This window comes from Salvelinus alpinus, chromosome 2 (genome assembly GCF_045679555.1).
Source record: "Salvelinus alpinus chromosome 2, SLU_Salpinus.1, whole genome shotgun sequence".
Taxonomy (NCBI): domain Eukaryota; kingdom Metazoa; phylum Chordata; class Actinopteri; order Salmoniformes; family Salmonidae; genus Salvelinus; species Salvelinus alpinus.
In genome coordinates this window covers 102,938,213-102,950,727 of record NC_092087.1, presented here as the reverse complement: position 1 = coordinate 102,950,727, position 12,515 = coordinate 102,938,213, and the positions used below count along the sequence as shown (strand labels likewise).

General features: G+C 42.0%; 1 protein-coding gene and 1 long non-coding RNA gene across 3 annotated transcripts in view; both read left to right on the top strand.

Annotated features, from left to right (window-relative positions):
- Window positions 1-12,515, top strand: part of LOC139547168 (zinc finger protein 32-like) — a 304,099-nt gene that overhangs the window by 233,166 nt on the left and 58,418 nt on the right. The gene's annotated exons all lie outside the window — the stretch shown is intronic.
- Window positions 7,910-11,006, top strand: LOC139547689 (uncharacterized). Its single transcript, XR_011669586.1, has 2 exons — window positions 7,910-8,977; window positions 9,109-11,006. It is a non-coding gene; the product is annotated as an uncharacterized lncRNA (long non-coding RNA).

Genomic DNA, 12,515 nt, shown 5'->3' with positions numbered 1-12,515 from the left:
TGATGAGATTATTATGGATGAGAGAGATATTATTTTAATTGTCAAATGGCAGCCAAGCATAAATCATCATGTCACCATAATAAGACCCTCAAAATGTATTGGAAAGGAGCATCAAGCTCATCACATGCAGTTTCACCACCCTGTGAAGTTCATAACTTATTTTGTCTGTAGCCTAATAAACTACATGGTTTCCCAAGTCGTAGAGGGAGGACCACACAACATATCATCACGTGACTCCAAGTTAAAACAGATGTGATGCTTAGTATATAAATATTTGTGGATAAATGAGTTTCCACCGCCATTTCTTGCTCATACATTTTTACTGACACAAAAAGACCCCACCATGTCAAACAAACTAACAAATTGTCTATCTGCATTAATAAAAGTGTACAGGTATATCCTGTTTCCGTCAGCCCGGTCATTACTTTTGAAATGGTTGGATCAATATCCACCTTCATGATATGGATGAAGCCTGATTTGGAATGTCTGAGTAGTTCTATCTGATGTCATAATACACCCCTCTGATAGTCAAGTGATATTTAGAATGTCTGAGTAGTTCTATCTGATGTCATAATACACCCCTCTGATAACCAAGTGATATTTAGAATGTCTGAGTAGTTCTATCTGATGTCATAATGCACCCCTCTGATAACCAAGTGATATTTAGAATTTCTGAGTAGTTCTATCTGATGTCATAATACACCCATCGGATAATCAAGTGATATTTAGAATGTCTGAGTAGTTCTATCTGATGTCATAATACACTCTGATAGTGATCCATTTGCTCCATTGTTTCCATGTCAGTTGTTTTCCCACTCTAATGATTTATATCTGACAGAGGGGCTTTAAAGGAATAGTATGGTCACATTTACAGGTTGTGGCTCAGTATTCTTAGTATGATGTGAAAAAAGAACAATCAACTATTTATTGATAATGTATATTCCTATTCAGCTTCTACATCTGCATAGAGGCAAACAGCATCTTAACATTGATTAAATATATATATATATATATAAATTGTACACTTCTATTTTCACAATTTGAATTATTATTCATCAAAAACTATACCAACAATACACTGCAGCTTTGACGTCAAGAAGAGATTGGGCTGATGGGTGTTGGTGCTACTATACAGGTAAGGCTGTCCAATATGAATGTTCAATACACACAATAGGTTGATCGGTAGCCAGTTAGCTAGCTGCTACAGTCCAATATGAATGTTCAATACACACAATAGGTTGATCAGTAGCCAGTTAGCTAGCTGCTACAGTCCAATATGAATGTTCAATACACACAATAGGTTGATCAGTAGCCAGTTAGCTAGCTGCTACAGTCCAGTATGAATGTTCAATACACACAATAGGTTGATCGGTAGCCAGATAGCTAGCTGCTACAGTCCAATATGAATGTTCAATACACACAATAGGTTGATCAGTAGCCAGTTAGCTAGCTGCTACAGTCCAATATTAATGTTCAATACACACAATAGGTTGACTGTTGACCAATATGAATGTTCATAATGAGGGAAAAATAAAGGTGGGCTCTCCTGTCAACATGGGGCTCCTGCTGCAGGTAGCCTAGCGGTTACTAGTGTTGGGCCAGTAACCGAAAGATCTCAGGTTTGAATCCCAAAGACAACTAGGTGAAAAATCTGTCAATTTGCCCTTGAGGACAGCAGCAGCAGGAGCCTCATGTTTCTCCCATTCTTCTCTGCAGATCCTCTCAAACTCTGTCAGGTTGGATGGGGAGTGTCACTATAAAGCTATTTTCAGGTCTCTCCAGAGATGTAAATCGGGTTCAAATCCGGGCTCTGGCTGGGCCCCTCAAGGACATTCAGAGACGTCTCCCAAGGCCACTCCTGCATTGTCTTGGCTTTGTGCGTAGGGTCGTTGTCCTATTGGAAGGTTAACCTTTGCCCCAGTCTGAGGTCCTGAGTGCTCTGGAGCAAGTTTTCAAAAATTATCTCTCTGTATTTTGCTCCGTTCATCTTTCCCTCGATCCTGACGAGTCTCCCAGTCCATGCTACTGAAAAACATCCCCACAGCATGATGCTGCCAACCCAATGCTTCACCGTAGGAATGGTGCCAGGTTTCCTCCAGACGTGACCCGTGGCATTCATCAGACCAGAGAATTTTGTTACTCATGGTCTGATAGTCGTTTAGGTGCCTTTTGGCAAACTCCAAGCTGGCTTTCATGTGCCTTTTACTGAGGAGTGGCTTCCGTCTGGCAACTCTACCATATTGTCCTGCTTGGTGGAGTGATGCAGAGATGGTTGTCCTTCTGGAAGGTTCTCCCATCTCCACAGAGGAGCTCTGTCAGAGTGACCATTGGGTTCTTGGTCACCTCCCTGACCAAGGCCCTTCTCCCCAGATTGTTCAGTTTGGCCGGGCAGCCAGCAGTAGGAAGGGTTTTGGTGGTTTCAAATTTCTTCCTTTTAAGACGATGGGGACCTTCAATGCTGCAGAAATGTTTTGGTCCACTTCCCCAGATCTATGCCGTGACACAATCCTGTCTCAAAAGGAGTATGTCACATCAAATATAGGCTACTTAAAGTTCATGAGAGAACACACATATGCTCGTACACTTTTTTTACAAAAATAGAATTGTGCTTTTGGTCATGCAATATTTTCTTTATATATATATGTACACTGATCATACCAAACATTTGGAGAGAAATAAACGTCCTAATATGGACTAGGAACCTCCTCCTTTTCCCTCAGAAGAGTCTCAATTTGTCGGGGCATGAACTCTTCAAAGTGTCCAAAGCCTTCCACAGGGATGCTGGCACATGTTGACTCCAATGCTTCCCACAATTGTGTCATGTTGGCTGGATGTCCTTTGGGTGCAGTGAAGGCTCCTCAGAGAAGGATGGTCTTCCCCTTCCTCCTCTGAGAAGCCTCCACTGCACCCAAAGGACATCGAGCCAACATGACATAATTGTGGTAAGGGATTTTCAGTGAGTTTCAGAAGAAAATAAATTGGTAAAACATTAAAATAAAATCATTTTTGGATAAAACTATACTAAATATAATCACATCACCAAATAATTGAATAAAACATATATTTTGCGTCCTCCTCTGGGTACATTGACTTCAATACAAAACCTAGGAGGCTCATGGTTCTCAAGGCTTCCATAGACTTAAACAGTAATTATGACAACTTCCGGAGGACATCCTCCAACCTATCAGAGCTCTTTCAGCATGAACCTTCTCCGCTGTGCAATATGGTTTCCGAGCTGGTCATGGGTGCACCTCAACCCCGCTCAAGGTACTAAACGATATCATAACCGCCATCGAGAAGAGACAATACTGTGCAGCCGTATTCATGGGTTGGCACCCCCCATTGGGTTGTGCCATGGCGAAGATCTTTGTGGGCTATACTCGGCCTTGTCTCAGGATGGTAAGTTGGTGGTTGAAGATATCCCTCTAGTGGTGTGGGGGCTGTGCTTTGGCAAAGTGGGTGGGGTTATATCCTGCCTGTTTGGCCCTGTCCGGGGGTATCATCGGATGGGGCCACAGTGTCTCCTGACCCCTCCTGTCTCAGCCTCTAGTATTTATGCTGCAGTAGTTTATGTGTCGGGGGGCTGGGGTCAGTCTGTTATATCTGGAGTATTTCTCCTGTCTTATCCGGTGTCCTGTGTGAATTTAAGTATGCTCTCTCAAATTCTCTCTTTCTTTCTTTCTCTCTCTCGGAGGACCTGAGCCCTAGGACCATGCCTCAGGACTACCTGGCATGATGACTCCTTGCTGTCCCCAGCCCAGATGGCCGTGCTGCTGCTACAGTTTCAACTGTTCTGCCTGCGGCTATGGAACCCTGACCTGTTCACCGGACGTGCTACCTGGCCCAAACCTGCTGTTTTCAACTCTCTAGAGACAAACGTTTCTTAAACAGAAAAAAACGGGATAAACATACCTGAATTTGTCAAATATAATCAAACTTTATTTGTCAAATATGCCGAATACAACAAGTGTAGACCTTACAGTGACTTGCTTACTTAAAAGCCCTTAACTAACAGTACAGTTCAAGAAGAGTTAAGAAAATTAGCAAATTACCAAAAGTAAATAATAATAAAAAGTAACACAATAAAATAACAATAACAAGGCCTTATACAGGGGGTACTGGTACCGAGTCAATATGCGGGGGTACAGGTTAGTCAAGGTAATTTGTACATGTAGGTAGGGGTGAAGTGACATTTCATAGATAATAAACAGCAAGTAGCAGCAGTGTACAAAACAAATGGAGGTGGGGTCAATGTAAATTGACCAGGTGGCCATTTGATTAATTGTTCAGCAGTCTTATGGCTTATGGGGGTAGAAGCTGTTAAGGAGCCTTTTGGTTCTAGACTTGGTGCTCCGGAACCGCTTGACGTGCGGGAGCAGAGAAAACAGTCTATGACTTGGGTGACTGGAGCATCTGACAATTTTTTGGGCTATCTTTATATAGGTCCTGGATGGCAGGAAGCTTGGCCCCAGTGATGTTCACTACCCTCTGTAGTGCATTACGGTCAGATGCCGAGCAGTTGCCATACCAGGCGGTGATGCAACCGGTCAGGATGCTCTCGATGGTGCAGCTGTAAGTCTTTTTGAGGATCTGGAGACCCATGCCAAATCTTTTCAGTCTCCTGAGGTGGAAAAGTTGTTGTCGTGCCCTCTTCACGACTGTCTCGGTGTGTTTGGACCATGATAATTAGTTGGTGATGTCTTCAAGACTGTCTCTCACCTATAAAACCTATCTCGACCTGTGTGGACCTACGTTCTAAACTTTCATTCATAGGCAGGTTGTAGCAACCTTATGATGGGTATAGGGAAAAGGTTAGTATCATGTAGTAGCCGAAACCTATTGCTGTTACATTGAACAGGGTGAATGGAATATGAATGACAGTCATCCAATATGCTGTAATAGAAATAAGGCCATGCTCATAAAAAACAAATCGTTCTGCCTCATCTTAAACGGCACTGTTAGGATGGTGGACTACTCTTAGTACACATGGGAAACTGTTGAGCTGGAAAAACCCAGCAACTTTGCAGTTCTTGACACAAACCGGTGCACCTGGCACCTACTACCATCCCCCGTTCAAAGACACTTAAATATTTTGTCTTCCCCATTCACCCTCTGAATGATAAACATACACAATCCATGTCTCATTTGTCTCAAAGCTTAAACATCCTTATTTAACCCATCTCCTCCCCTTCATCTACACTGATTGAAGTGGATTTAACTAGTGACATCAATAAGGGATCATAGCTTTAGCCTGTATTCACCTGGTCAGTTTATGTCATGGAAGGAGAAGGTGTTCTTAATGTTTTGTAGACTCCGTGTAAAGCACTACAGATAATCAAGTGCTATTTGAATGTGACGCATTTGCTCTATTGTTTACAGCGGGGTTGGGAAATTCCAGTCCTCGAGGGCCTGATTAGTGTCACAGTTTTGCCCCAGCTAACACACCTGACTCCAATAATCACCTAATCATGATCTTCAGTTTAGAATGCAGTTTTATTAATCAGCTGTGTTTGCTAGGGAGGGAGAAAAAGTGTGACATCAATTAGGCCCCGAGGACTGGAGTTGCCCACCCCTGGTTTACAGGATGATTTGTATCTTAAAGAGCGTAGCTTTAAGGGAATAGTACCCACATCTAAATAAAAACGAATGTAAAAAATGAACATAGCAAATGTGTATTAAAACACTACCTAATCATATAAGTATTTATTCAACATTTACATATTCATATTGTAATGAAACAGTAGGGAGCAGGTCTCGAACCCTCGACCTTCTAGCCCGAGGTCCGGCGCGCTATCGACTGTGCCGCAAAAGCATGCTCGTGTGGCAGGGTTGATTTCCGCGATTATAAATCCAGGGTCGCTATTATTATTACACTATTAAGCTTCTACGTCTGTATACAGGACGGTATTATTTGTAAGACGTAAGAGAAAATATGTCAGCTTATTGTTAAATTATTATGACGTTTTTTCCAGTACAAAAGTGTAGTAACTATTGTTTCCAAACTGCGTTACCCACTCCAGCCAGCAGATGACGATGGGCGTCTTTCAGGTGATGCTTCTTGCGTGACGTATAATCTAGTGGACGGGACAGGAGGCTTCTTCAACAGCGACAAAAGGCTTCTGGTTTAACCACGCGGTGCTTTGCTAGCAAACATAAAACTCTTTATACCATTCTTGTGTTTATTACTCTTAGTATTTCGAACATAATTCTGTTTACCTATCTACTGGTTCATTTATAAACGTAATTTGCTTGTTAAATTAGCAAATGTGTTACATTGATACTGCACTAGGCTAATTTCCCGGAGCATAAACGCACAAATCTAGACGAAGAAAGAAACTCTGGTGAAACGAGGCAAAGAGGCTTGAAGAATGAAAATGGAGAAACAAGTGGATGATATTACAGTGAAAAAGGAATATGGGAAAGAGGTTGTCAAAGTGGAAAAAGAAGTAGAAGCTTTCAGAATCAAAAAGGAGGAAGATACCGTAAAATTGAAAGAAGAGGAAGAACCTTTTCGAGTTAAAGAGGAGGATATCTCAATAAAAGAGAAGACTGAAGTTCCGATTACCACCAGTGAGTACTGTCTTAAAAACAGGGACACAAACTATGCAGTTTAACTAATGTGTGGTTTTTAAGGGGCATTATACTGAAGTTCTGCATTTTAATATGTTGTTCAGTACTGTAGGAGTTGTTTAAGGGGCAATCTCCCATTGGTACCAATATTTTGTGCACTTCAAAATTGTATTTATTGAATTCTCTATGTGGTCTATATTAAAGTGCACTTATTCTAATATAACAGGCCTTTAAAATATAATATACAGTGCATCATTTCTTTTTTTTCTTTTTTTTTAAATAAATTTTATCCCCTTTTCTCCCCAATTTTCGTGGTATCCAATCGCTAGTAATTGGCCCTGTCCGGGGGTTTCTTCGGATGGGGCCACAGTGTCTCCTGACCGCTCCTGTCTCAGCCTCCAGTATTTATGCTGCAGTAGTTTATGTGTCGGGGGGCTAGGGTCAGTTGGTTATACCTGGAATACTTCTCCTGTCTTATCCAGTGTCCTGTGTGAATTTAAGTATGCTCTCTCTAATTCTCTCGTTCTCTCTTTCTCTCTGAGAACCTGAGCCCTAGGACCATACGTCAGGACTACCGGGCATGCTGACACCTTGCTGTCCCCAGTCCGCCCGGCCTTGCTGTTATTCCAGTTTCAACTGTTTCTGCCTGCGGTTACGAAACCCCTACCTGTCCCAGACCTGCTGTTTTCAACTCTTAATGATCGGCTATGAAAAGCCAACTGAGATTTATTCCTGATTATTATTTGACCATGCTTGTCATTTATGAACATTTTGAAAATCTTGGCTCTCTCTAATTTTCTCCTTCTCTCTTTCTCTCGGAGGACCTGAGCCCTAGGACCATACGTCGGGACTACCGGCCGTTGTGACTCCTTGCTGTCCCCAGTCCGCCTGGCCTTGCTGCTATTCCAGTTTCAGCTGTTCTGCCTGCGGTTATGGAACCGCCACCTGTCCCAGACCTGTTGTTTTTCAACTCTTAATGATCAGCTATGAAAAGCCAACTGAAAATTATTCATGATTATTATTTGACCATGCTTGTCACTTATGAACATTTTTGAACATCTTGGCATAGTTCTGTTATAATCTCCACCCGGCACAGCCAGAAGAGGACTGGCCACCCCTCATAGCCTGGTTCCTCTCTAGGTTTCTTCCTAGGTTTTGGCCTTTCTAGGGAGTTTTTCCTAGCCACTGTGCTTCTACACCTGCATTCTAGCTGTTTGGGGTTTTAGGCTGGGTTTCTGTACAGCACTTCGAGATATTATCTGATGTACGAAGGGCTATATAAAATAAAATTGATTGATTGATTGATAATTACTATCTTGTCTCATTGCTACAACTCCCGTACGGGCTCGGGAGAGACGAAGGTCGAAAGCCATGCGTCCTCCGAGGCACAACCCAACCAAGCCGCACTGCTTCTTTAACACAGCGCGCCTCCAACCCGGAAGCCAGCCACACCAATGTGTCGGAGGAAACACCGTGCACCTGGCCCCCTTGGCTAGCGCGCACTGCGCCCAGCCCGCCACAGGAGTCGCTGGAGCGCGACAGTGCATCATTTCTACTTAAAATATCAAAGGGATGCAAAATGAACCCATTTTGTGGAACGACCCTTTAACATTTGCATCACAGTGGTGGGAAAAGTACGCAATTGTCATACTTGAGTAAAAGTAAAGATACCTGAATAGAAAATTACTCACGTAATAGTGAGTCACCTAGTAAAATACTTCCTGAGTAAAAGTCTAAAATATACTTTAGTATCAAAAGTAAAAGTATATAAATAATTTCCATTTCCTTATATTAAGCTAACCAGATGGTGCCATTTTCTAGTTTTTATTTTTTTTTAAATTTACGGATAGCCAGGGACACACTCCAACTCTCAGACAATCTACAATTGAAACGTTTGTTTAGTGAGTCCGCCAGATCAGAGGCAGTGATGATTACCAGGGATGTTCTCTTGATTAGTGCGTGAATTGGACCATTTTCCTGTCCAGCTAAGCCTTCAAAATGTAATAAGTACTTTTGGATGTCAGGGAAAATGTATGGAGTAAAAAGTACATAATTTTCTTTAGGAATATAGTGAAGTAAAAGTCAAATTAGTCAAAAATAGTAAAGTACAGAATCCCCGAAAAACGACTTAAATTGTACTTTAAAGTATTTTTTACTTAAATACTTTACACCACTGATCACAAACAATTTTTAAGAAAGCATCATTAAAGTGGCTAATTTAGGCCCTTTTTAGACATATTCATGCCTCTTGTAACACTCTGTATTTGCAAAAGAAGTTTACCGTCTGTTTGATGTTCTCATTCACACAGGAGAGAGACATGACTATGGTGGATCCTCTGGGTAGCCTCAACAACATCCTGATGCTGATGAGTCAGAGAAGAGTCTCTCCAGATCAGAACACCAGATGGTACAGCTTGGTTTGGTCTAGCATACAGCTTGCTCTATCGGGGTCTGGGCTGGGTTTCTGTAAAGCACTTTGTCAACAGTGACATCAGCATCCATAATTATACGTGTCTGTCCCCTCTTTATGGTTACCAGGACAATGCTAGCCCTTCCACCCTCCCGGAGTCCCCATGTCGTGCCTCTCCCGGTAGCGCCTTACTGCTGGGTATGAAGAGGTTGTCTGTGCAGCTGGTGGACTGCAGGAAATCAACAGGGCTGAGTGGAACTGTGAGAGGAGGAGAAGAGAAGAAAGGATCATATTTGACAAAGTCCACTGCAGCACCTTCTGTCCCCTCTACCTCTGCCCCTTCTACTCCTGCCACCAGTGGTGTTCACATGCCCGAATTCATAACTGCAGGCATGAATGTGCCTCGGGGCAAAAAGGCCACAGCATGGAGGCGTCGTTGTGTTCTTTGTCGCATGAAGTCCCCCATCACCTGCACGACTTGTTCGGTTTGCCTCTGCTTTACAGCAGAAAGAGACTGCTATGGGACTTGGCATCAGCAGCACAATATTGTGTAGAGGACTGAGGATCTTCCAAATACTGTCATTCTAAAGTTGTTTTATTTTATTTTTTACTTTGTGTGGTTTGTGGTGTTGTTCAACAGTGACATTGGATCCCTGTGGGCTGCTAACTTGGCCCTTAAATGTTTCACTTCTGTGTTTGGAGATATTGGATCAGCATTCTTGTCACATTTCCCGTTAGTACCTTTTATGTAGGGAAGCTAATGATCCATCATTTATGACATTCCTGGGAGTGTGGAGACTAAGCATTTTTGTATTTTCTATGTAGTTATTTTCTTGAAAAAAATCAATTTGGCCATTTGGGCAACTGGTGTGGGACACCTGGGTGACTTCATACTAAATGTCATGTAACTCGCTCATTCTTGACGTTATCAGTCTGACTTTGCACATGTACTGTTGCCCTGTTGTGGACAACATATACATGACCCCCAGCGTCCTAGACTGTAAACTCTCCTTCCAGACTCACATCAAGCATCTCCAATCCAAAGTTAAATCTAGAATCGGCTTCCTATTCCGCAACAAAGCATCCTTCACTCATGCTGCCAAACATACCCTTGTAAAACTGACCATCCTACCAATCCTCGACTTCGGTGATGTCATTTACAAAATAGCCTCCAAAACCCTACTCAATAAATTGGATGCAGTCTATCACAGTGCCATCCGTTTTGTCACCAAAGCCCCATATACTACCCACCACTGCGACCTGTATGCTCTCGTTGGCTGGCCCTCGCTTCACACTCGTCGCCAAACCCACTGGCTCCAGGTCATCTACAAGACCCTGCTAGGTGAAGTCCCCCCTTATCTCAGCTCGCTGGTCACCATAGCAACGCCCACCCGTAGCACGCGCTCCAGCAGGTATATCTCTCTGGTCACCCCCAAAACCAATTCTTCCTTTGGCCGCCTCTCCTTCCAGTTCTCTGCTGCCAATGACTGGAACGAACTACAAAAATCTCTGAAACTGGAAACACTTATCTCCCTCACTAGCTTTAAGCACCCGCTGTCTGAGCAGCTCATAGATTACTGCACCTGTACATAGCCCATCTATAATTTAGCCCAAACAACTACCTCTTTACCTACTGTATTTATTTATTTTGCTCCTTTGCACCCCATTATTTCTATCTCTACTTTGCACCTTCTTCCACTGCAAACCAACCATTCCAGTGTTTTTTTACTTGCTATATTGTATTTACTTCACCACCATGGCCTTTTTATATTTTTATTTATTTATATATATATATTTTGTTTGCCTTCACCTCCCTTATCTCACCTCACTTGCTCATATTGTATATAGACTTATTTTTCACTGTATTATTGACTGTATGTTTGTTTTACTCCATGTGTAACTATGTGTTGTATGTGTCGAACTGCTTTGCTTTATCTTGGCCAGGTCGCAATTGTAAATGAGAACGTGTTCTCAATTTGCCTACCTGGTTAAATAAAGGTGAAATAAAATAAATAAATAAAAAATATCAATGTATGGCCTTTCTTTTGCATTTCAAAGATGATCAAATAAAAATTGAAAACATGTTTTTTGTTTTTTATCTTTTAGCAGATGTGTTATATTCTCCTACATTAATTTCACATCTCCATGAACTTCAGTGTTCCCTTTCAAATAGTATCAAGAATATGCATTTCCTTGCTACAGGCAGTTAGATTTGGGTAATTTTAGGTGTAAATTGAGATGAAGGGTCCTATCCAGAAGAGGTTTTAACCTGACCCAACCATTCTCCTTCCTCTCCTGCTGGCTTTCGCAGATTGTGCCATTACTCTCCTGAAGTTGCCACATTGACCAATCATGTCAATGAGAAGCTATACAGAGCTGTCCTCATTGGTACAACATTTAGGAGGTGCTTGGCGGTGCAGTACGGAGCTCCATTTGGCCTCTGGAGGCTGAGACTAAAATCCAATTTATGCTTTATCCAAAAATGTAGTATTTTTTAGGATTAGTTCACTGAGGGTGCAAATACAATGCCTTCGGAAGTTTTCAGGCCCCTTGACTTTTTCCACATTTTGTTACGTGACAGCCTTATTCTAAAATAGATTTTTTTTAAATCATCAATCTACACAATACCCAATAATGACGAAGTAAAAACAGGTTAACATAAAACATATTTTTTTTTGAAATATCACATTTACGTAAGTATTCAGACCCTTTACTCAGTACTTTGTTGAAGCACCCTAGGCAGCGATTACAGCTTCGAGTCTTGGGTATGACCCTACAACCGCCTTTCTTAAAGTATGGGTCGCGACCCTGTGGGTTGCGATGTGTCAGTGTACATTTATAATTGTTCACAACACCACAAAAATTGCAAAAAAATTCAAACCTGTTTTCACTCTGTCATTATGGGGTATTGTGTGTTGATTGATGAGGGGGGAAAAACGACTTAATCAATTTTAGACTAGGCTGTAAGGTGAAAGGTCAAGGGGTCTGAATACTGTATGTGCCAAGTTAAAATATTCCCACGAGACATGTTCTAAACTCTGCTTCTGGCTCCTCAGCAACTTTGCAGTGTTTTGTTATTTCTATTAGCCCAGAACGTTTGTTGTGTCATTACATACAGCCGGAAATAACATTTGGATATCAGAGCGGCGGTAACTCACCAGCATTACGACCTGGAATACAACTTTCCAGAATGTGATCCTTTGTTCGTACCCCCCAGGGCTCGTCGCCGACGGCAGAGAAGAGGTATTCCGAGTGGACTTCTAGTCAGACTCAGGAGGCGGGCACACCATGTACAAAGAATAATAATGCAATTTAACCAGTGATGGATGGTGACGAAAATAATGACATCACCAGTAGTCATGTTAAAGTTTTCAATATTTTATTGGTGGAGTTGATGTATTTGCATGTGGCTGTGCATTATATGATGCCTGAATAGGAAGCATAGTCTGATCATGACTACTGGTTTTCTTAATAAATTATTGATAAAAACCTTCTTTGGGGTTAATTCCAAATATCTACTTGCATTGCTTGGTAG